Below are 24,734 nucleotides of genomic sequence, written 5' to 3'. Positions count from 1 at the left end.
CTACACAATACACCGTTTCATTATAATACACACCTACACAATACACCGTTTCATTATAATACACACCTACACAATACAGCGTTTCATTATAATACACACCTACACAATACAGCGTTTCATTATAATACACACACCTACACAATACAGCGTTTCATTATAATACACACACCTACACAATACACCGTTTCATTATAATACACACACCTACACAATACACCGTTTCATTATAATACACACACAATACACCGTTTCATTATAATACACACACCTACACACAATACACCATTTCATTATAATACACACACCTACACAATACACCGTTTCATTATAATACACACCTACACAATACACCGTTTCATTATAATACACACCTACACAATACAGCGTTTCATTATAATACACACCTACACAATACAGCGTTTCATTATAATACACACACCTACACAATACAGCGTTTCATTATAATACACACACCTACACAATACACCGTTTCACTATAATACGCACACCTACACGATACACCGTTTCATTATAATACGCACACCTACACAATACACCGTTTCATTATAATACACACACCTACACAATACACCGTTTCATTATAATACACACACCTACACAATACACCGTTTCATTATAATACACACCTACACAATACACCGTTTCATTATAATACACACCTACACAATACACCGTTTCATTATAATATACACCTACACAATACACCGTTTCATTATAATACACACCTACACAATACACCGTTTCATTATAATACACCGTTTCATTATAATACACACACCTACACAATACACCGTTTCATTATAATACACACACCTACACAATACACCGTTTCATTATAATACACACACAATACACCGTTTCATTATAATACACACACCTACACAATACACCGTTTCATTATAATACACACACCTACACAATACACCGTTTCATTATAATACACACACCTACACAATACACCGTTTCATTATAATACACACACCTACACAATACACCGTTTCATTACAATACACCGTTTCATTATAATACACCTACACAATACACCATTTCATTATAACACACACCTACACAATACACCGTTTCATTATAATACACACCTACACAATACACCGTTTCATTATAATACACACCTAAACAATACACCGTTTCATTATAACACACACCTACACAATACACCGTTTCATTATAACACACCTACACAATACACCGTTTCATTATAACACACCTACACAATACACCGTTTCATTATAATACACACCTGCACAATACACCGTTTCATTATAATACACACCTGCACAATACACCGTTTCATTATAATACACACCTGCACAATACACCGCTTTCATTATAATACACACCTGCACAATACACCGTTTCATTATAATACACACCTGCACAATACACCGTTTCATTATAATACACACATGCACAATACACCATTTCATTATAATACACACCTGCACAATACACCATGTCATTATAATACACACCTACACAATACACCGTTTCATTATAATACACACCTACACAATACACCGTTTCATTATAATCCACCTACACAATACACCGTTTCATTATAATACACACCTACACAATACACCGTTTCATTATAATACACCTACACAATACACCGTTTCATTATAATACACCTACACAATACACCGTTTCATTATAATACACCTACACACAATACACCGTTTCATTATAATACAACTTTCATTATGTGTGACGACCTCAGGGTCGTTGGAGCGGAGTGGTTCCTCATTATAATACCCCCCGTACCTCAGTGTCGTTGGAGCGGAGTGGTTCCTCATTATAATACCCCCCGTACCTCAGGGTCGTTGGAGCGGAGTGGTTCCTCATTATAATACCCCCCGTACCTCAGGGTCGTTGGAGCGGAGTGGTTCCTCATTATAATACCCCCCGTACCTCAGGGTCGTTGGAGCGGAGTGGTTCCTCATTATAATACCCCCGTACCTCAGGGTCGTTGGAGCGGAGTGGTTCCTCATTATAATACCACCCCGTACCTCAGGGTCGTTGGAGCGGAGTGGTTCCTCATTATAATACCCCCCGTACCTCAGGGTCGTTGGAGCGGAGTGGTTCCTCATTATAATACCCCCCCGTACCTCAGGGTCGTTGGAGCGGAGTGGTTCCTCATTATAATACCCCACCCCGTACCTCAGGGTTGTTGGAGCGGAGTGGTTCCTCATTATAATACCCCCCGTACCTCAGGGTCGTTGGAGCGGAGTGGTTCCTCATTATAATACCCCCCGTACCTCAGGGTCGTTGGAGCGGAGTGGTTCCTCATTATAATACCCCCCACCCCGTGTGACGTACCTCAGGGTCGTTGGAGCGGAGTGGTTCCTCATTATAATACCCCCGTACCTCAGGGTCGTTGGAGCGGAGTGGTTCCTCATTATAATACCCCCCCATACCTCAGGGTCGTTGGAGCGGAGTGGTTCCTCATTATAATACCGCCACCCCGTGTCACGTACCTCAGGGTCGTTGGAGCGGAGTGGTTCCTCATTATAATACCCCCCGTTCCTCAGGGTCGTTGGAGCGGAGTGGTTCCTCATTATAATACCCCCCCATACCTCAGGGTCGTTGGAGCGGAGTGGTTCCTCATTATAATACCACCACCCCCGTGTCACGTACCTCAGGGTCGTTGGAGCGGAGTGGTTCCTCATTATAATACCCCCCCCGTACCTCAGGGTCGTTGGAGCGGAGTGGTTCCTCATTATAATACCCCCCGTACCTCAGGGTCGTTGGAGCGGAGTGGTTCCTCATTATAATACCCCCCCATACCTCAGGGTCGTTGGAGCGGAGTGGTTCCTCATTATAATACCACCACCCCGTGTCACGTACCTCAGGGTCGTTGGAGCGGAGTGGTTCCTCATTATAATACCCCCGTACCTCAGGGTCGTTGGAGCGGAGTGGTTCCTCATTATAATACCCCCCGTACCTCAGGGTCGTTGGAGCGGAGTGGTTCCTCATTATAATACCACCACCCGTACCTCAGGGTCGTTGGAGCGGAGTGGTTCCTCATTATAATACCCCCCGTACCTCAGGGTCGTTGGAGCGGAGTGGTTCCTCATTATAATACCCCCCGTACCTCAGGGTCGTTGGAGCGGAGTGGTTCCTCATTATAATACCCCCCGTACCTCAGGGTCGTTGGAGCGGAGTGGTTCCTCATTATAATACCCCACCCCGTACCTCAGGGTCGTTGGAGCGGAGTGGTTCCTCATTATAATACCCCCCCATACCTCAGGGTCGTTGGAGCGGAGTGGTTCCTCATAATACCACCACCCCCGTGTCACGTACCTCAGGGTCGTTGGAGCGGAGTGGTTCCTCATTATAATACCCCCCCGTACCTCAGGGTCGTTGGAGCGGAGTGGTTCCTCATTATAATACCCCCGTACCTCAGGGTCGTTGGAGCGGAGTGGTTCCTCATTATAATACCCCCCATACCTCAGGGTCGTTGGAGCGGAGTGGTTCCTCATTATAATACCACCACCCCCGTGTCACGTACCTCAGGGTCGTTGGAGCGGAGTGGTTCCTCATTATAATACCCCCCCGTACCTCAGGGTCGTTGGAGCGGAGTGGTTCCTCATTATAATACCCCCCGTACCTCAGGGTCGTTGGAGCGGAGTGGTTCCTCATTATAATACCCCCCGTACCTCAGGGTCGTTGGAGCGGAGTGGTTCCTCATTATAATACCCCCCGTACCTCAGGGTCGTTGGAGCGGAGTGGTTCCTCATTATAATACCCCCCGTACCTCAGGGTCGTTGGAGCGGAGTGGTTCCTCATTATAATACCCCCCGTACCTCAGGGTCGTTGGAGCGGAGTGGTTCCTCATTATAATACCCCCCACCCCCGTGTGACGTACCTCAGGGTCGTTGGAGCGGAGTGGTTCCTCATTATAATACCCCCGTACCTCAGGGTCGTTGGAGCGGAGTGGTTCCTCATTATAATACCGCCACCCCCGTGTCACGTACCTCAAGGTCGTTGGAGCGGAGTGGTTCCTCATTATAATACCCCCGTACCTCAGGGTCGTTGGAGCGGAGTGGTTCCTCATTATAATACCCCCCCCATACCTCAGGGTCGTTGGAGCGGAGTGGTTCCTCATTATAATACCACCACCCCGTGTCACGTACCTCAGGGTCGTTGGAGCGGAGTGGTTCCTCATAATACCCCCCGTACCTCAGGGTCGTTGGAGCGGAGTGGTTCCTCATTATAATACCCCCGTACCTCAGGGTCGTTGGAGCGGAGTGGTTCCTCATTATAATACCCCCCCATACCTCAGGGTCGTTGGAGCGGAGTGGTTCCTCATTATAATACCACCACCCCGTGTCACGTACCTCAGGGTCGTTGGAGCGGAGTGGTTCCTCATTATAATACCCCCCCGTACCTCAGGGTCGTTGGAGCGGAGTGGTTCCTCATTATAATACCCCCCGTACCTCAGGGTCGTTGGAGCGGAGTGGTTCCTCATTATAATACCCCCGTACCTCAGGGTCGTTGGAGCGGAGTGTTTCCTCATTATAATACCCCCGTACCTCAGGGTCGTTGGAGCGGAGTGGTTCCTCATTATAATACCCCCGTACCTCAGGGTCGTTGGAGCGGAGTGGTTCCTCATTATAATACCCCCCGTACCTCAGGGTCGTTGGAGCGGAGTGGTTACTCATTATAATACCCCCCCGTACCTCAGGGTCGTTGGAGCGGAGTGGTTCCTCATTATAATACCCCCGTACCTCAGGGTCGTTGGAGCGGAGTGGTTCCTCATTATAATACCCCCCGTACCTCAGGGTCGTTGGAGCGGAGTGGTTCCTCATTATAATACCCCCCGTACCTCAGGGTCGTTGGAGCGGAGTGGTTCCTCATTATAATACCCCCCGTACCTCAGGGTCGTTGGAGCGGAGTGGTTCCTCATTATAATACCCCCCGTACCTCAGGGTCGTTGGAGCGGAGTGGTTCCTCATTATAATACCCCCCGTACCTCAGGGTCGTTGGAGCGGAGTGGTTCCTCATTATAATACCCCCCGCACTCTCAGGGTCGTTGGAGCGGAGTGGTTCCTCATTATAATACCCCCGTGCACTTCAGGGTCGTTGGAGCGGAGTGGTTCCTCATTATAATACCCCCCGTACCTCAGGGTCGTTGGAGCGGAGTGGTTCCTCATTATAATACCCCCGCACCTCAGGGTCGTTGGAGCGGAGTGGTTCCTCATTATAATAATCCCCCCGCACCTCAGGGTCGTTGGAGCGGAGTGGTTCCTCATTATAATACCCCCGTACCTCAGGGTCGTTGGAGCGGAGTGGTTCCTCATTATAATACCCCCGTACCTCAGGGTCGTTGGAGCGGAGTGGTTCCTCATTATAATAACCCTCCCCCGTACCTCAGGGTCGTTGGAGCGGAGTGGTTCCTCATTATAATACCCCCGTACCTCAGGGTCGTTGGAGCGGAGTGGTTCCTCATTATAATACCACCACCCGTACCTCAGGGTCGTTGGAGCCGGAGTGGTTCCTCATTATAATACCCTCCCCCCGTACCTCAGGGTCGTTGGAGCGGAGTGGTTCCTCATTATAATACCCCCGTACCTCAGGGTCGTTGGAGCGGAGTGGTTCCTCATTATAATACCCCCCGTACCTCAGGGTCGTTGGAGCGGAGTGGTTCCTCATTATAATACCCCCCCGTACCTCAGGGTCGTTGGAGCGGAGTGGTTCCTCATTATAATACCACCACCCGTACCTCAGGGTCGTTGGAGCGGAGTGGTTCCTCATTATAATACCCCCCGTACCTCAGGGTCGTTGGAGCGGAGTGGTTCCTCATTATAATACCCCCCGTGTGACGTACCTCAGGGTCGTTGGAGCGGAGTGGTTCCTCATTATAATACCCCCCGTACCTCAGGGTCGTTGGAGCGGAGTTGTTCCTCATTATAATACCCCCCGTACCTCAGGGTCGTTGGAGCGGAGTGGTTCCTCATTATAATACCCCCCGTACCTCAGGGTCGTTGGAGCGGAGTGGTTCCTCATTATAATACCCCCGTACCTCAGGGTCGTTGGAGCGGAGTGGTTCCTGCATCATCTTGTTGTGAGACTCCCACACGTCCTGACTGACATGGTGACTGGTACCGTTGCTATGAGACATGATGACTGGTGCTGATCTACACACACACAGACAGACAGTTAGACGATGCCAGACAGTCAGACGATGCCAGACAGTCAGACGATGCCAGACAGTCAGTCAGACGATGCCAGACAGACGATGTCAGACAGTTAGACGATGCCAGACAGTCAGTCAGTCAGACAGTCAGTCAGTCAGACGATGCCAGACAGTCAGTCAGACGATGCCAGACAGTCAGTCAGACGATGCCAGACAGTCAGTCAGACGATGCCAGAAAGTTAGACGATACCAGACAGTCAGTCAGTCAGACGATGCCAGATGATGCCACACAGTCAGACTATGACAAATAAGATTCAAGATGTTTGCCTCTAAATATCACTTGTTGGGAATATTTAGTCAGGTTACCACTGGAACAGCCACGTTTAAACCAACAGGACTATATTTAGTCAGGTTACCACTGGAACAGCCACGTTTAAACCAACAGGACTATATTTAGTCAGGTTACCACTGGAACAGCCACGTTTAAACCAACAGGACTATATTTAGTCAGGTTGGAACAGCCACGTTTAAACCAACAGGACTATATTTAGTCAGGTTGGAACAGCCACGTTTAAACCAACAGGACTATATTTAGTCAGGTTGGAACAGTCACGTTTAAACAAACAGGACTATATTTAGTCAGGTTAGAACAGCCACGTTTAAACCAACAGGACTATATTTAGTCAGGTTACCACTGGAACAGCCACGTTTAAACCAACAGGACTATATTTAGTCAGGTTACCACTGGAACAGCCACGTTTAAACCAACAGGACTATATTTAGTCAGGTTACCACTGGAACAGCCATGTTTAAACCAACAGGACTATATTTAGTCAGGTTGGAACAGCCAGGTTTAAACCAACAGGACTATATTTAGTCAGGTTACCACTGGAACAGCCACGTTTAAACCAACAGGACTATATTTAGTCAGGTTGGAACAGCCATGTTTAAACCAACAGGACTATATTTAGTCAGGTTGGAACAGCCACGTTTAAACCAACAGGACTATATTTAGTCAGGTTACCACTGGAACAGCCACGTTTAAACCAACAGGACTATATTTAGTCAGGTTACCACTGGAACAGCCATGTTTAAACCAACAGGACTATATTTAGTCAGGTTACCACTGGAACAGCCACGTTTAAACCAACAGGACTATATTTAGTCAGGTTGGAACAGCCAGGTTTAAACCAACAGGACTATATTTAGTCAGGTTGGAACAGCCACGTTTAAACCAACAGGACTATATTTAGTCAGGTTGGAACAGCCAGGTTTAAACCAACAGGACTATATTTAGTCAGGTTACCACTGGAACAGCCACGTTTAAACCAACAGGACTATATTTAGTCAGGTTACCACTGGAACAGCCACGTTTAAACCAACAGGACTATATTTAGTCAGGTTACCACTGGAACAGCCACGTTTAAACCAACAGGACTATATTTAGTCAGGTTGGAACAGCCACGTTTAAACCAACAGGACTATATTTAGTCAGGTTGGAACAGCCAGGTTTAAACCAACAGGACTATATTTAGTCAGGTTACCACTGGAACAGCCACGTTTAAACCAACAGGACTATATTTAGTCAGGTTGGAACAGCCACGTTTAAACCAACAGGACTATATTTAGTCAGGTTGGAACAGCCATGTTTAAACCAACAGGACTATATTTAGTCAGGTTGGAACAGCCAGGTTTAAACCAACAGGACTATATTTAGTCAGGTTACCACTGGAACAGCCACGTTTAAACCAACAGGACTATATTTAGTCAGGTTGGAACAGCCAGGTTTAAACCAACAGGACTATATTTAGTCAGGTTGGAACAGCCACGTTTAAACCAACAGGACTATATTTAGTCAGGTTGGAACAGCCACGTTTAAACCAACAGGACTATATTTAGTCAGGTTGGAACAGCCACGTTTAAACCAACAGGACTATATTTAGTCAGGTTGGAACAGCCACGTTTAAACCAACAGGACTATATTTAGTCAGGTTACCACTGGAACAGCCACGTTTAAACCAACAGGACTATATTTAGTCAGGTTACCACTGGAACAGCCACGTTTAAACCAACAGGACTATATTTAGTCAGGTTGGAACAGCCACGTTTAAACCAACAGGACTATATTTAGTCAGGTTACCACTGGAACAGCCAGGTTTAAACCAACAGGACTATATTTAGTCAGGTTACCACTGGAACAGCCACGTTTAAACCAACAGGACTATATTTAGTCAGGTTACCACTGGAACAGCCACGTTTAAACCAACAGGACTATATTTAGTCAGGTTACCACTGGAACAGCCACGTTTAAACCAACAGGACTATATTTAGTCAGGTTACCACTGGAACAGCCACGTTTAAACCAACAGGACTATATTTAGTCAGGTTGGAACAGCCACGTTTAAACCAACAGGACTATATTTAGTCAGGTTGGAACAGCCACGTTTAAACCAACAGGACTATATTTAGTCAGGTTACCACTGGAACAGCCACGTTTAAACCAACAGGACTATATTTAGTCAGGTTACCACTGGAACAGCCACGTTTAAACCAACAGGACTATATTTAGTCAGGTTGGAACAGCCACGTTTAAACCAACAGGACTATATTTAGTCAGGTTGGAACAGCCACGTTTAAACCAACAGGACTATATTTAGTCAGGTTATCACTGGAACAGCCACGTTTAAACCAACAGGACTATATTTAGTCAGGTTACCACTGGAACAGCCACGTTTAAACCAACAGCTCTATATTTAGTCAGGTTATCACTGGAACAGCCACGTTTAAACCAACAGGACTATATTTAGTCAGGTTACCACTGGAACAGCCACGTTTAAACCAACAGGACTATATTTAGTCAGGTTGGAACAGCCACGTTTAAACCAACAGGACTATATTTAGTCAGGTTACCACTGGAACAGCCAGGTTTAAACCAACAGGACTATATTTAGTCAGGTTATCACTGGAACAGCCATGTTTAAACCAACAGGACTATATTTAGTCAGGTTATCACTGGAACAGCCACGTTTAAACCAACAGGACTATATTTAGTCAGGTTACCACTGGAACAGCCACGTTTAAACCAACAGGACTATATTTAGTCAGGTTGGAACAGCCATGTTTAAACCAACAGGACTATATTTAGTCAGGTTACCACTGGAACAGCCACGTTTAAACCAACAGGACTATATTTAGTCAGGTTGGAACAGCCACGTTTAAACCAACAGGACTATATTTAGTCAGGTTATCACTGGAACAGCCACGTTTAAACCAACAGGACTATATTTAGTCAGGTTACCACTGGAACAGCCACGTTTAAACCAACAGGACTACATTTAGTCAGGTTACCACTGGAACAGCCATGTTTAAACCAACAGGACTATATTTAGTCAGGTTGGAACAGCCACGTTTAAACCAACAGGACTATATTTAGTCAGGTTATCACTGGAACAGCCACGTTTAAACCAACAGGACTATATTTAGTCAGGTTACCACTGGAACAGCCACGTTTAAACCAACAGGACTATATTTAGTCAGGTTACCACTGGAACAGCCACGTTTAAACCAACAGGACTATATTTAGTCAGGTTACCACTGGAACAGCCACGTTTAAACCAACAGGACTATATTTAGTCAGGTTACCACTGGAACAGCCACGTTTAAACCAACAGGACTATATTTAGTCAGGTTGGAACAGCCAGGTTTAAACCAACAGGACTATATTTAGTCAGGTTGGAACAGCCACGTTTAAACCAACAGGACTATATTTAGTCAGGTTACCACTGGAACAGCCACGTTTAAACCAACAGGACTATATTTAGTCAGGTTACCACTGGAACAGCCACGTTTAAACAAACAGGACTATATTTAGTCAGGTTAATCACTGGAACAGCCACGTTTAAACCAACAGGACTATATTTAGTCAGGTTACCACTGGAACAGCCACGTTTAAACCAACAGGACTATATTTAGTCAGGTTACCACTGGAACAGCCAGGTTTAAACCAACAGGACTATATTTAGTCAGGTTGGAACAGCCAGGTTTAAACCAACAGGACTATATTTAGTCAGGTTGGAACAGCCACGTTTAAACCAACAGGACTATATTTAGTCAGGTTGGAACAGCCACGTTTAAACCAACAGGACTATATTTAGTCAGGTTGGAACAGCCACGTTTAAACCAACAGGACTATATTTAGTCAGGTTGGAACAGCCACGTTTAAAACCAACAGGACTATATTTAGTCAGGTTGGAACAGCCACGTTTAAACCAACAGGACTATATTTAGTCAGGTTGGAACAGCCACGTTTAAACCAACAGGACTATATTTAGTCAGGTTATCACTGGAACAGCCACGTTTAAACCAACAGGACTATATTTAGTCAGGTTGGAACCTCTGGTCCTGTCCAGGCTCTGGTCCATAAAGAGCTCTGGTCTGGTCCTGTCCAGGTTCTGGTCCATAAAGAGCTCTGGTCCGGTCCTGTCCAGGCTCTGGTCCATAAAGAGCTCTGGTCCATAAAGAGCTCTGGTCCTGTCCAGGTTCTGGTCCATAAAGAGCTCTGGTCCGGTCCTGTCCAGGTTCTGGTCCATAAAGAGCTCTGGTCCGGTCCTGTCCAGGTTCTGGTCCATAAAGAGCTCTGGTCCTTTCCAGGTTCTGGTCCATAAAGAGCTCTGGTCCGGTCCTGTCCAGGCTCTGGTCCATAAAGAGCTCTGGTCCTGTCCTGTCCAGGCTCTGGTCCATAAAGAGCTCTGGTCCGGTCCTGTCCAGGTTCTGGTCTATAAAGAGCTCTGGTCCTGTCCTGTCCAGGTTCTGGTCCATAAAGAGCTCTGGTCCATAAAGAGCTCTGGTCCATAAAGAGCTCTGGACCTGTCCTGTCCAGGTTCTGGTCCATAAAGAGCTCTGGTCTGGTCCTGTCCAGGCTCTGGTCCATAAAGAGCTCTGGTCTGGTCCTGTCCAGGTTCTGGTCCATAAAGAGCTCTGGTCCGGTCCTGTCCAGGCTCTGGTCCATAAAGAGCTCTGGTCCGGTCCTGTCCAGGCTCTGGTCCATAAAGAGCTCTGGTCCTGTCCTGTCCAGGTTCTGGTCCATAAAGAGCTCTGGTCTGGTCCTGTCCAGGCTCTGGTCCATAAAGAGCTCTGGTCCGGTCCTGTCCAGGCTCTGGTCCATAAAGAGCTCTGGTCCGGTCCTGTCCAGGCTCTGGTCCATAAAGAGCTCTGGTCCATAAAGAGCTCTGGTCCGGTCCTGTCCAGGTTCTGGTCCATAAAGAGCTCTGGTCCGGTCCTGTCCAGGCTCTGGTCCATAAAGAGCTCTGGTCCGGTCCTGTCCTGTCCAGGTTCTGGTCCATAAAGAGCTCTGGTCCGGTCCTGTCCAGGTTCTGGTCCATAAAGAGCTCTGGTCCTGTCCTGTCCAGGTTCTGGTCCATAAAGAGCTCTGGTTCGGTCCTGTCCAGGTTCTGGTCCATAAAGAGCTCTGGTCCGGTCCTGTCCAGTGGTTAACGTTTGACCACAGGGACTTGATAAGAGCTCAGGAAACTACCCAACACCCTGTTAGACTAGAACTATGCAGAGTTACAACAACAACTATCCAGCCTTCACGACAACAATGATTAACTAGATAGATAACTATGGGTCACCATGACCTACATCAACAAACAAAATGGCGCACTATTACTACACGGACCAGAACCAGAACCCTATGGTCCTGGTGGAAGTAGTGGACTGATCAGAACCAGAACCCTACGGTCCTGGTGGAAGTAGTGGACTGATCAGAACCCTATGGTCCTGGTGGAAGTAGTGGACTGATCAGAACCAGAACCCTATGGTCCTGGTGGAAGTAGTGGACTGATCAGAACCAGAACCCTACGGTCCTGGTGGAAGTAGTGGACTGATCAGAACCCTATGGTCCTGGTGGAAGTAGTGGACTGATCAGAACCCTACGGTCCTGGTGGAAGTAGTGGACTGATCAGAACCCTATGGTCCTGGTGGAAGTAGTGGACTGATCAGAACCCTGTGGTCCTGGTGGAAGTAGTGGACTGATCAGAACCAGAACCCTACGGTCCTGGTGGAAGTAGTGGACTGATCAGAACCCTATGGTCCTGGTGGAAGTAGTGGACTGATCAGAACCCTGTGGTCCTGGTGGAAGTAGTGGACTGATCAGAACCAGAACCCTACGGTCCTGGTGGAAGTAGTGGACTGATCAGAACCCTATGGTCCTGGTGGAAGTAGTGGACTGATCAGAACCCTGTGGTCCTGGTGGAAGTAGTGGACTGATCTGAACCAGAACCCTACGGTCCTGGTGGAAGTAGTGGACTGATCAGAACCAGAACCCTACGGTCCTGGTGGAAGTAGTGGACTGATCAGAACCCTATGGTCCTGGTGGAAGTAGTGGACTGATCAGAACCCTATGGTCCTGGTGGAAGTAGTGGACTGATCAGAACCCTACGGTCCTGGTGGAAGTAGTGGACTGATCAGAACCAGAACCCTATGGTCCTGGTGGAAGTAGTGGACTGATCAGAACCCTATGGTCCTGGTGGAAGTAGTGGACTGATCAGAACCCTATGGTCCTGGTGGAAGTAGTGGACTGATCAGAACCAGAACCCTACGGTCCTGGTGGAAGTAGTGGACTGATCAGAACCAGAACCCTACGGTCCTGGTGGAAGTAGTGGACTGATCAGAACCCTATGGTCCTGGTAGAAGTAGTGGACTGATCAGAACCAGAACCCTATGGTCCTGGTGGAAGTAGTGGACTGATCAGAACCCTACGGTCCTGGTGGAAGTAGTGGACTGATCAGAACCAGAACCCTACGGTCCTGGTGGAAGTAGTGGACTGATCAGAACCCTATGGTCCTGGTGGAAGTAGTGGACTGATCAGAACCCTACGGTCCTGGTGGAAGTAGTGGACTGATCAGAACCCTATGGTCCTGGTGGAAGTAGTGGACTGATCAGAACCCTATGGTCCTGGTGGAAGTAGTGGACTGATCAGAACCAGAACCCTACGGTCCTGGTGGAAGTAGTGGACTGATCAGAACCCTACGGTCCTGGTGGAAGTAGTGGACTGATCAGAACCCTACGGTCCTGGTGGAAGTAGTGGACTGATCAGAACCCTATGGTCCTGGTGGAAGTAGTGGACTGATCAGAACCCTACGGTCCTGGTAGAAGTAGTGGACTGATCAGAACCAGAACCCTACGGTCCTGGTGGAAGTAGTGGACTGATCAGAACCCTACGGTCCTGGTGGAAGTAGTGGACTGATCAGAACCCTACGGTCCTGGTAGAAGTAGTGGACTGATCAGAACCAGAACCCTATGGTCCTGGTGGAAGTAGTGGACTGATCAGAACCCTATGGTCCTGGTGGAAGTAGTGGACTGATCAGAACCCTACGGTCCTGGTGGAAGTAGTGGACTGATCAGAACCCTATGGTCCTGGTGGAAGTAGTGGACTGATCAGAACCCTGTGGTCCTGGTGGAAGTAGTGGACTGATCAGAACCAGAACCCTACGGTCCTGGTGGAAGTAGTGGACTGATCAGAACCCTACGGTCCTGGTAGAAGTAGTGGACTGATCAGAACCAGAACCCTACGGTCCTGGTGGAAGTAGTGGACTGATCAGAACCAGAACCCTACGGTCCTGGTGGAAGTAGTGGACTGATCAGAACCCTATGGTCCTGGTGGAAGTAGTGGACTGATCAGAACCCTACGGTCCTGGTGGAAGTAGTGGACTGATCAGAACCCTATGGTCCTGGTGGAAGTAGTGGACTGATCAGAACCCTGTGGTCCTGGTGGAAGTAGTGGACTGATCAGAACCAGAACCCTACGGTCCTGGTGGAAGTAGTGGACTGATCAGAACCCTATGGTCCTGGTGGAAGTAGTGGACTGATCAGAACCCTGTGGTCCTGGTGGAAGTAGTGGACTGATCAGAACCAGAACCCTACGGTCCTGGTGGAAGTAGTGGACTGATCAGAACCCTATGGTCCTGGTGGAAGTAGTGGACTGATCAGAACCCTGTGGTCCTGGTGGAAGTAGTGGACTGATCTGAACCAGAACCCTACGGTCCTGGTGGAAGTAGTGGACTGATCAGAACCAGAACCCTACGGTCCTGGTGGAAGTAGTGGACTGATCAGAACCCTATGGTCCTGGTGGAAGTAGTGGACTGATCAGAACCCTATGGTCCTGGTGGAAGTAGTGGACTGATCAGAACCCTACGGTCCTGGTGGAAGTAGTGGACTGATCAGAACCAGAACCCTATGGTCCTGGTGGAAGTAGTGGACTGATCAGAACCCTATGGTCCTGGTGGAAGTAGTGGACTGATCAGAACCCTATGGTCCTGGTGGAAGTAGTGGACTGATCAGAACCAGAACCCTACGGTCCTGGTGGAAGTAGTGGACTGATCAGAACCAGAACCCTACGGTCCTGGTGGAAGTAGTGGACTGATCAGAACCCTATGGTCCTGGTAGAAGTAGTGGACTGATCAGAACCAGAACCCTATGGTCCTGGTGGAAGTAGTGGACTGATCAGAACCCTACGGTCCTGGTGGAAGTAGTGGACTGATCAGAACCAGAACCCTACGGTCCTGGTGGAAGTAGTGGACTGATCAGAACCCTACGGTCCTGGTGGAAGTAGTGGACTGATCAGAACCCTACGGTCCTGGTAGAAGTAGTGGACTGATCAGAACCAGAACCCTACGGTCCTGGTGGAAGTAGTGGACTGATCAGAACCCTACGGTCCTGGTGGAAGTAGTGGACTGATCAGAACCCTACGGTCCTGGTAGAAGTAGTGGACTGATCAGAACCAGAACCCTATGGTCCTGGTGGAAGTAGTGGACTGATCAGAACCCTATGGTCCTGGTGGAAGTAGTGGACTGATCAGAACCCTACGGTCCTGGTGGAAGTAGTGGACTGATCAGAACCCTATGGTCCTGGTGGAAGTAGTGGACTGATCAGAACCCTGTGGTCCTGGTGGAAGTAGTGGACTGATCAGAACCAGAACCCTACGGTCCTGGTGGAAGTAGTGGACTGATCAGAACCCTACGGTCCTGGTAGAAGTAGTGGACTGATCAGAACCAGAACCCTACGGTCCTGGTGGAAGTAGTGGACTGATCAGAACCAGAACCCTACGGTCCTGGTGGAAGTAGTGGACTGATCAGAACCCTATGGTCCTGGTGGAAGTAGTGGACTGATCAGAACCCTACGGTCCTGGTGGAAGTAGTGGACTGATCAGAACCCTATGGTCCTGGTGGAAGTAGTGGACTGATCAGAACCCCTGTGGTCCTGGTGGAAGTAGTGGACTGATCAGAACCAGAACCCTACGGTCCTGGTGGAAGTAGTGGACTGATCAGAACCCTATGGTCCTGGTGGAAGTAGTGGACTGATCAGAACCCTGTGGTCCTGGTGGAAGTAGTGGACTGATCAGAACCAGAACCCTACGGTCCTGGTGGAAGTAGTGGACTGATCAGAACCCTATGGTCCTGGTGGAAGTAGTGGACTGATCAGAACCCTGTGGTCCTGGTGGAAGTAGTGGACTGATCTGAACCAGAACCCTACGGTCCTGGTGGAAGTAGTGGACTGATCAGAACCAGAACCCTACGGTCCTGGTGGAAGTAGTGGACTGATCAGAACCCTATGGTCCTGGTGGAAGTAGTGGACTGATCAGAACCCTATGGTCCTGGTGGAAGTAGTGGACTGATCAGAACCAGAACCCTATGGTCCTGGTGGAAGTAGTGGACTGATCAGAACCCTACGGTCCTGGTGGAAGTAGTGGACTGATCAGAACCCTACGGTCCTGGTAGAAGTAGTGGACTGATCAGAACCAGAACCCTACGGTCCTGGTGGAAGTAGTGGACTGATCAGAACCCTATGGTCCTGGTGGAAGTAGTGGACTGATCAGAACCCTATGGTCCTGGTGGAAGTAGTGGACTGATCAGAACCAGAACCCTATGGTCCTGGTGGAAGTAGTGGACTGATCAGAACCCTATGGTCCTGGTGGAAGTAGTGGACTGATCAGAACCCTATGGTCCTGGTGGAAGTAGTGGACTGATCAGAACCAGAACCCTACGGTCCTGGTGGAAGTAGTGGACTGATCAGAACCAGAACCCTACGGTCCTGGTGGAAGTAGTGGACTGATCAGAACCCTACGGTCCTGGTAGAAGTAGTGGACTGATCAGAACCAGAACCCTATGGTCCTGGTGGAAGTAGTGGACTGATCAGAACCAGAACCCTACGGTCCTGGTGGAAGTAGTGGACTGATCAGAACCCTATGGTCCTGGTGGAAGTAGTGGACTGATCAGAACCCTGTGGTCCTGGTGGAAGTAGTGGACTGATCAGAACCCTACGGTCCTGGTGGAAGTAGTGGACTGATCAGAACCCTATGGTCCTGGTGGAAGTAGTGGACTGATCAGAACCCTACGGTCCTGGTGGAAGTAGTGGACTGATCAGAACCCTATGGTCCTGGTGGAAGTAGTGGACTGATCAGAACCCTATGGTCCTGGTGGAAGTAGTGGACTGATCAGAACCAGAACCCTACGGTCCTGGTGGAAGTAGTGGACTGATCAGAACCCTATGGTCCTGGTGGAAGTAGTGGACTGATCAGAACCCCTACGGTCCTGGTGGAAGTAGTGGACTGATCAGAACCCTATGGTCCTGGTGGAAGTAGTGGACTGATCAGAACCCTGTGGTCCTGGTGGAAGTAGTGGACTGATCAGAACCAGAACCCTACGGTCCTGGTGGAAGTAGTGGACTGATCAGAACCAGAACCCTACGGTCCTGGTGGAAGTAGTGGACTGATCAGAACCCTACGGTCCTGGTGGAAGTAGTGGACTGATCAGAACCCTATGGTCCTGGTGGAAGTAGTGGACTGATCAGAACCCTGTGGTCCTGGTGGAAGTAGTGGACTGATCAGAACCAGAACCCTACGGTCCTGGTGGAAGTAGTGGACTGATCAGAACCCTACGGTCCTGGTGGAAGTAGTGGACTGATCAGAACCCTATGGTCCTGGTGGAAGTAGTGGACTGATCAGAACCCTACGGTCCTGGTGGAAGTAGTGGACTGATCAGAACCCTACGGTCCTGGTGGAAGTAGTGGACTGATCTGAACCAGAACCCTACGGTCCTGGTGGAAGTAGTGGACTGATCAGAACCCTATGGTCCTGGTGGAAGTAGTGGACTGATCAGAACCAGAACCCTATGGTCCTGGTGGAAGTAGTGGACTGATCAGAACCCTATGGTCCTGGTGGAAGTAGTGGACTGATCAGAACCCTGTGGTCCTGGTGGAAGTAGTGGACTGATCAGAACCCTACGGTCCTGGTGGAAGTAGTGGACTGATCAGAACCCTATGGTCCTGGTGGAAGTAGTGGACTGATCAGAACCCTACGGTCCTGGTGGAAGTAGTGGACTGATCAGAACCCTATGGTCCTGGTGGAAGTAGTGGACTGATCAGAACCCTGTGGTCCTGGTGGAAGTAGTGGACTGATCTGAACCAGAACCCTACGGTCCTGGTGGAAGTAGTGGACTGATCAGAACCCTACGGTCCTGGTGGAAGTAGTGGACTGATCAGAACCCTACGGTCCTGGTGGAAGTAGTGGACTGATCTGAACCAGAACCCTATGGTCCTGGTGGAAGTAGTGGACTGATCAGAACCCTACGGTCCTGGTGGAAGTAGTGGACTGATCAGAACCAGAACCCTATGGTCCTGGTGGAAGTAGTGGACTGATCAGAACCCTATGGTCCTGGTGGAAGTAGTGGACTGATCAGAACCCTATGGTCCTGGTGGAAGTAGTGGACTGATCAGAACCAGAACCCTACGGTCCTGGTGGAAGTAGTGGACTGATCAGAACCCTGTGGTCCTGGTAGAAGTAGTGGACTGATCAGAACCAGAACCCTACGGTCCTGGTGGAAGTAGTGGACTGATCAGAACCCTATGGTCCTGGTGGAAGTAGTGGACTGATCAGAACCCTACGGTCCTGGTGGAAGTAGTGGACTGATCAGAACCCTATGGTCCTGGTAGAAGTAGTGGACTGATCAGAACCAGAACCCTACGGTCCTGGTGGAAGTAGTGGACTGATCAGAACCCTATGGTCCTGGTGGAAGTAGTGGACTGATCAGAACCCTATGGTCCTGGTGGAAGTAGTGGACTGATCAGAACCAGAACCCTATGGTCCTGGTGGAAGTAGTGGACTGATCAGAACCAGAACCCTACGGTCCTGGTGGAAGTAGTGGACTGATCAGAACCCTATGGTCCTGGTGGAAGTAGTGGACTGATCAGAACCAGAACCCTACGGTCCTGGTGGAAGTAGTGGACTGATCAGAACCCTACGGTCCTGGTGGAAGTAGTGGACTGATCAGAACCCTACGGTCCTGGTAGAAGTAGTGGACTGATCAGAACCCTACGGTCCTGGTGGAAGTAGTGGACTGATCAGAACCCTACGGTCCTGGTGGAAGTAGTGGACTGATCAGAACCCTATGGTCCTGGTGGAAGTAGTGGACTGATCAGAACCCTATGGTCCTGGTGGAAGTAGTGGACTGATCAGAACCCTGTGGTCCTGGTGGAAGTAGTGGACTGATCAGAACCAGAACCCTACGGTCCTGGTGGAAGTAGTGGACTGATCAGAACCAGAACCCTACGGTCCTGGTGGAAGTAGTGGACTGATCAGAACCCTACGGTCCTGGTGGAAGTAGTGGACTGATCAGAACCAGAACCCTACGGTCCTGGTGGAAGTAGTGGACTGATCAGAACCCTATGGTCCTGGTGGAAGTAGTGGACTGATCAGAACCCTACGGTCCTGGTAGAAGTAGTGGACTGATCAGAACCCTATGGTCCTGGTGGAAGTAGTGGACTGATCAGAACCCTACGGTCCTGGTGGAAGTAGTGGACTGATCAGAACCCTACGGTCCTGGTGGAAGTAGTGGACTGATCAGAACCCTACGGTCCTGGTGGAAGTAGTGCACTATGTAGGGAATAGGATGCCAGTTGGTACGGCCCTAGTGGAAATAGGGCACTATGTAGGGAATAGGGAGCCAGTTAGTACGGCACTAGTGGAAATAGGGCACTATGTAGGGAATAGGGTGCCAGTTGGTACGGCCCTAGTGGAAATAGGGCACTATGTAGGGAATAGGGTGCCAGTTGGTACGGCCCTAGTGGAAATAGTGCACTATGTAGGGAATAGGGTGCCAGTTGGTACGGCCCTAGTGGAAATAGGGCACTATGTAGGGAATAGGGTGCCAGTTGGTACGACCCTAGTGGAAATAGGGCACTATGTAGGGAATAGGGTGCCAGTTGGTACGGCCCTAGTGGAAATAGGGCACTATGTAGGGAATAGGGTGCCAGTTGGTACGACCCTAGTGGAAATAGGGCACTATGTAGGGAATAGGGCGCGACCCCTTGTCACTGCCACTCTGTGTCTGATGTAACAGCAGCAGGACTCATGACTTCTGTTATCTAGTTTGGCCAAATTACAGAGACCAGCCACCGTCAGCTCACTGACCGAGAGCGATGAAGTAACACATTCTGTGTTTTTCAGCCTGCGACCCCAAATTAGAAATTCTGTATTTTCCCGGGACTCAGAGTTTAGGAAAATATGCAACTTTTACATAAATATCAGTACATTTCATTGCCCTTATGCATAAAACAAATAACAATGGCATTAAATATCCGTATAAATATCCATTCGTGTTTATTTACCCTCCATTAAAAACACTCATATCTGTCTAGGTTGGAACTGTTGAAATAAAATACATATTTTATTTATTCTGAACTGGAATAAAGTGATTGATCACATCACACACAGTCCTAACGACAGCAGGTCTATTCTGGCCTCTGTTTTTAACAGCACTGAGGTCCTAATGACAGCAGGTCTATTCCGGCCTCTGTTTTTAACAACGCTGAGGTCCTAACGACAGCAGGTCTATTCTGGCCTCTGTTTCTAACAACGCTGAGGTCCTAATGACAGCAGGTCTATTCTGGCCTCTGTTTTTAACAACGCTGAGGTCCTAACGACAGCAGGTCTATTCTGGCCTCTGTTTTTAACAACGCTGAGGTCCTAACGACAGCAGGTCTATTCTGGCCTCTGTTTCTAACAACACTGAGGTCCTAACGACAGCAGGTCTATTCTGGCCTCTGTTTTTAACAACACTGAGGTCCTAATGACAGCAGGTCTATTCTGGCCTCTGTTTCTAACAGCACTGAGGTCCTAATGACAGCAGGTCTATTCTGGCCTCTGTTTCTAACAACACTGAGGTCCTAATGACAGCAGGTCTATTCTGGCCTCTGTTTCTAACAACACTGAGGTCCTAATGACAGCAGGTCTATTCTGGCCTCTGTTTCTAACAACACTGAGGTCCTAATGACAGCAGGTCTATTCTGGCCTCTGTTTCTAACAACACTGAGGTCCTAACGACAGCAGGTCTATTCCGGCCTCTGTTTTTAACAACACTGAGGTCCTAATGACAGCAGGTCTATTCTGGCCTCTGTTTCTAACAACGCTGAGGTCCTAACGACAGCAGGTCTATTCTGGCCTCTGTTTCTAACGACACTGAGGTCCTAACGACAGCAGGTCTATTCCGGCCTCTGTTTCTAACAACACTGAGGTCCTAACGACAGCAGGTCTATTCCGGCCTCTGTTTTTAACAACACTGAGGTCCTAACGACAGCAGGTCTATTCTGGCCTCTGTTTCTAACAACACTGAGGTCCTAATGACAGCAGGTCTATTCTGGCCTCTGTTTTTAACAACACTGAGGTCCTAATGACAGCAGGTCTATTCCGGCCTCTGTTTTTAACAGCACTGAGATCCTAATGACAGCAGGTCTATTCTGGCCTCTGTTTTTAACAGCACTGAGATCCTAATGACAGCAGGTCTATTCTGGCCTCTGTTTCTAACAACGCTGAGGTCCTAATGACAGCAGGTCTATTCTGGCCTCTGTTTCTAACAACGCTGAGGTCCTAATGACAGCAGGTCTATTCTGGCCTCTGTTTCTAACAACACTGAGGTCCTAATGACAGCAGGTCTATTCCGGCCTCTGTTTCTAACGACACTGAGGTCCTAATGACAGCAGGTCTATTCTGGCCTCTGTTTTTAACAACACTGAGGTCCTAATGACAGCAGGTCTATTCTGGTCTCTGTTTTTAACAACACTGAGGTCCTAATGACAGCAGGTCTATTCTGGCCTCTGTTTCTAACAACACTGAGGTCCTAATGACAGCAGGTCTATTCTGGCCTCTGTTTTTAACGACACTGAGGTCCTAATGACAGCAGGTCTATTCTGGCCTCTGTTTTTAACAACACTGAGGTCCTAATGACAGCAGGTCTATTCTGGCCTCTGTTTTTAACAGCACTGAGGTCCTAATGACAGCAGGTCTATTCTGGCCTCTGTTTTTAACAGCACTGAGGTCCTAATGACAGCAGGTCTATTCTGGCCTCTGTTTCTAACAACGCTGAGGTCCTAATGACAGCAGGTCTATTCTGGCCTCTGTTTCTAACAGCACTGAGGTCCTAATGACAGCAGGTCTATTCTGGCCTCTGTTTCTAACAGCACTGAGTTCCTAATGACAGCAGGTCTATTCTGGCCTCTGTTTTTAACAACACTGAGGTCCTAATGACAGCAGGTCTATTCTGGCCTCTGTTTCTAACGACACTGAGGTCCTAATGACAGCAGGTCTATTCTGGCCTCTGTTTTTAACAATGCTGAGGTCCTAATGACAGCAGGTCTATTCTGGTCTCTGTTTTTAACAACACTGAGGTCCTAATGACAGCAGGTCTATTCCGGCCTCTGTTTCTAACAACACTGAGGTCCTAATGACAGCAGATCTATTCTGGCCTCTGTTTTAAACAACGCTGAGGTCCTAATGACAGCAGGTCTATTCTGGCCTCTGTTTCTAACAACACTGAGGTCCTAATGACAGCAGGTCTATTCTGGCCTCTGTTTCTAACAACACTGAGGTCCTAATGACAGCAGGTCTATTCTGGCCTCTGTTTCTAACAACACTGAGGTCCTAACGACAGCAGATCTATTCCGGCCTCTGTTTTAAACAACACCGCCTTATTTCTGCCGATCATCACCTGTTTATAAAATGACAACAACGCCTTGCTATCGGACTGACTGGTCCACTGTGGAACCAGTGTTTCCTGAAGCATCCTGTTCTGAAATACCTCTCTGGGTTTAACCGTCATGATGTGGACGTTTTATTACATTCGTTCCGTTATGAGAGACTCGTTACTAAAGGCTCTTCCACACACACAACACAACACAACACATTGTGGGCGCTGCTCGTTAGACGTTTTCTATGACAGAGAGAGAAACTGATCGCTGTATTTTTGGGTTCATAATGATTGAACGTGTGGCTAGTTTGAGTCCATTTGATGACAGTGTTATCCAGGGTCGTCCCTAGCAGAAATGTTAGTTGAAGTAGTTTTATGGTTATTAAGGTAAAAGACTTGTATAATAACTAAATGTCGTTGGTGTTTATCTGTAGGTAAGGAACGGGTTAATTAGGGGGGGGCGTCCCAAGGATCCCGTATAGCACTGACCCTCCTGTTTCAGCTGTCTGGTGACACGAGGTCTCGCTGTTTCACTACATTTACGATATTTACAGCTGATTTGACTAAATAGAAAATGTTCAATTAATGCATAATAACAAATAATACAAATTAAATAGGACTTTCACATATTCAAGGAAAAGTTACAAGTTACACATTGTATATCTAGCTAACTTAGCTATGAGTTTCTTAGCTAGCAAAAGTGGTAAAAAACTTCACCCCTTAAAAACCACACGCTAACCAAGCTATTAAAAAAAAAAGCATAAATATAAGCTATGTAACGTTGAATAAAGAGTGATTTATCTGGGTACCCACCAAGTCCCCCAGGCTGTGCAGCTGTCACCGGTCGGAAAGCTCACACTCAACTCACTTTACCAGGAAGACGAAGTCCGCCAAACATACAAACCAATCAGTGTACAGAGAGACGTGACGTCCACGACCCCTTTTTCTCGCTGTTAGCCAATTAAAACACACAAAACAAACATCCAATGAAACTGATCGACGGTGATCACGAGACACAGGGATTAAATTATACCGTTAGTTGAATTCAACAATACTGTGGTATAATAACTTAGTCTTTCTGTACAATATATTGATTAAAGTGCTTATAAATAGTTTAATTCAACAATACTGTGGTAAAATAACTTAGTCTTTCTGTACAATATATTGATTAAAGAGCTTATAAATAGTTTAATTCAACAATAGTGTGGTAAAATAACTTAGTCTTTCTGTACAATATATTGATTAAAGTGCTTATAAATAGTTTAATTCAACAATACTGTGGTAAAATAACTTAGTCTTTCTGTACAATATATTGATTAAAGAGCTTATAAATAGTTTAATTCAACAATACTGTGATATGATAATTTATTATTTCTGTACAATATATTGTTTTAAGTGCTTATAAATAGTTTAATTCAACAATACTGTGGTATAATAACTTAGTCTTTCTGTACAATATATTGATTAAAGTGCTTATAAATAGTTTAATTCAACAATACTGTGATATGATAATTTATTATTTCTGTACAATATATTGATTAAAGTGCTTATAAATAGTTTAATTCAACAATACTGTGGTAAAATAACTTAGTCTTTCTGTACAATATATTGATTAAAGAGCTTATAAATAGTTTAATTCAACAATACTGTGATATGATAACTTAGTCTTTCTGTACAATATATTGATTAAAGAGCTTATAAATAGTTGAATTATGAAATTGTTATTTTGATATAAAATGGTACATTCAGAACAGCATTTTAAATTGTTATAGTGACATGATTACAGACCAATAGGATCAGTTATAGTACCTTAGGTCCCACCCTGTCAAAGACAGACAGTCATAACAGACCAATAGGATCAGTTATAGTACCTTAGGTCCCACCCTGTCAAAGACACACAGTCATAACAGACCAATAGGATCAGTTATAGTACCTTAGGTCCCACCCAGTCAAAGACACACAGTCATAACAGACCAATAGGATCAGTTATAGTACCTTGGGTCCCACCCTGTCAAAGACACACAGTCATAACAGACCAATAGGATCAGTTATAGTACCTTAGGTCCCCACCCTGTCAAAGACACACAGTCATAACAGACCAATAGGATCAGTTATAGTACCTTAGGTCCCACCCAGTCAAAGACGGACAGTCATAACAGACCAATAGGATCAGTTATAGTACCTTGGGTCCCACCCTGTCAAAGACAGACAGTCATAACAGACCAATAGGATCAGTTATAGTACCTTAGGTCCCACCCTGTCAAAGACACACAGTCATAACAGACCAATAGGATCAGTTATAGTACCTTAGGTCCCACCCAGTCAAAGACACACAGTCATAACAGACCAATAGGATCAGTTATAGTACCTTAGGTCCCCACCCTGTCAAAGACACACAGTCATAACAGACCAATAGGATCAGTTATAGTACCTTAGGTCCCACCCAGTCAAAGACGGACAGTCATAACAGACCAATAGGTTATCAAATATCTTTAATGTAGAGCTCATTAATTGTATTTCAGGTAGGGCTTAATAAATGT

General features: G+C 47.3%; 1 pseudogene; it reads right to left on the bottom strand.

The window, feature by feature from the left end:
- Positions 1 to 23,112, bottom strand: part of LOC123732724 (serine hydroxymethyltransferase, cytosolic-like) — a 58,146-nt pseudogene extending 35,034 nt beyond the window's left edge.
- Between the last annotated feature and the right edge of the window lie 1,622 nt (positions 23,113 to 24,734).

Source organism: Salmo salar, unplaced genomic scaffold (assembly GCF_905237065.1).
Source record: "Salmo salar unplaced genomic scaffold, Ssal_v3.1, whole genome shotgun sequence".
In the NCBI taxonomy this organism is placed as follows: domain Eukaryota; kingdom Metazoa; phylum Chordata; class Actinopteri; order Salmoniformes; family Salmonidae; genus Salmo; species Salmo salar.
The sequence above is the reverse complement of the archived record's forward strand: the minus strand, read 5'-3'. Positions and strand labels throughout refer to the sequence as shown.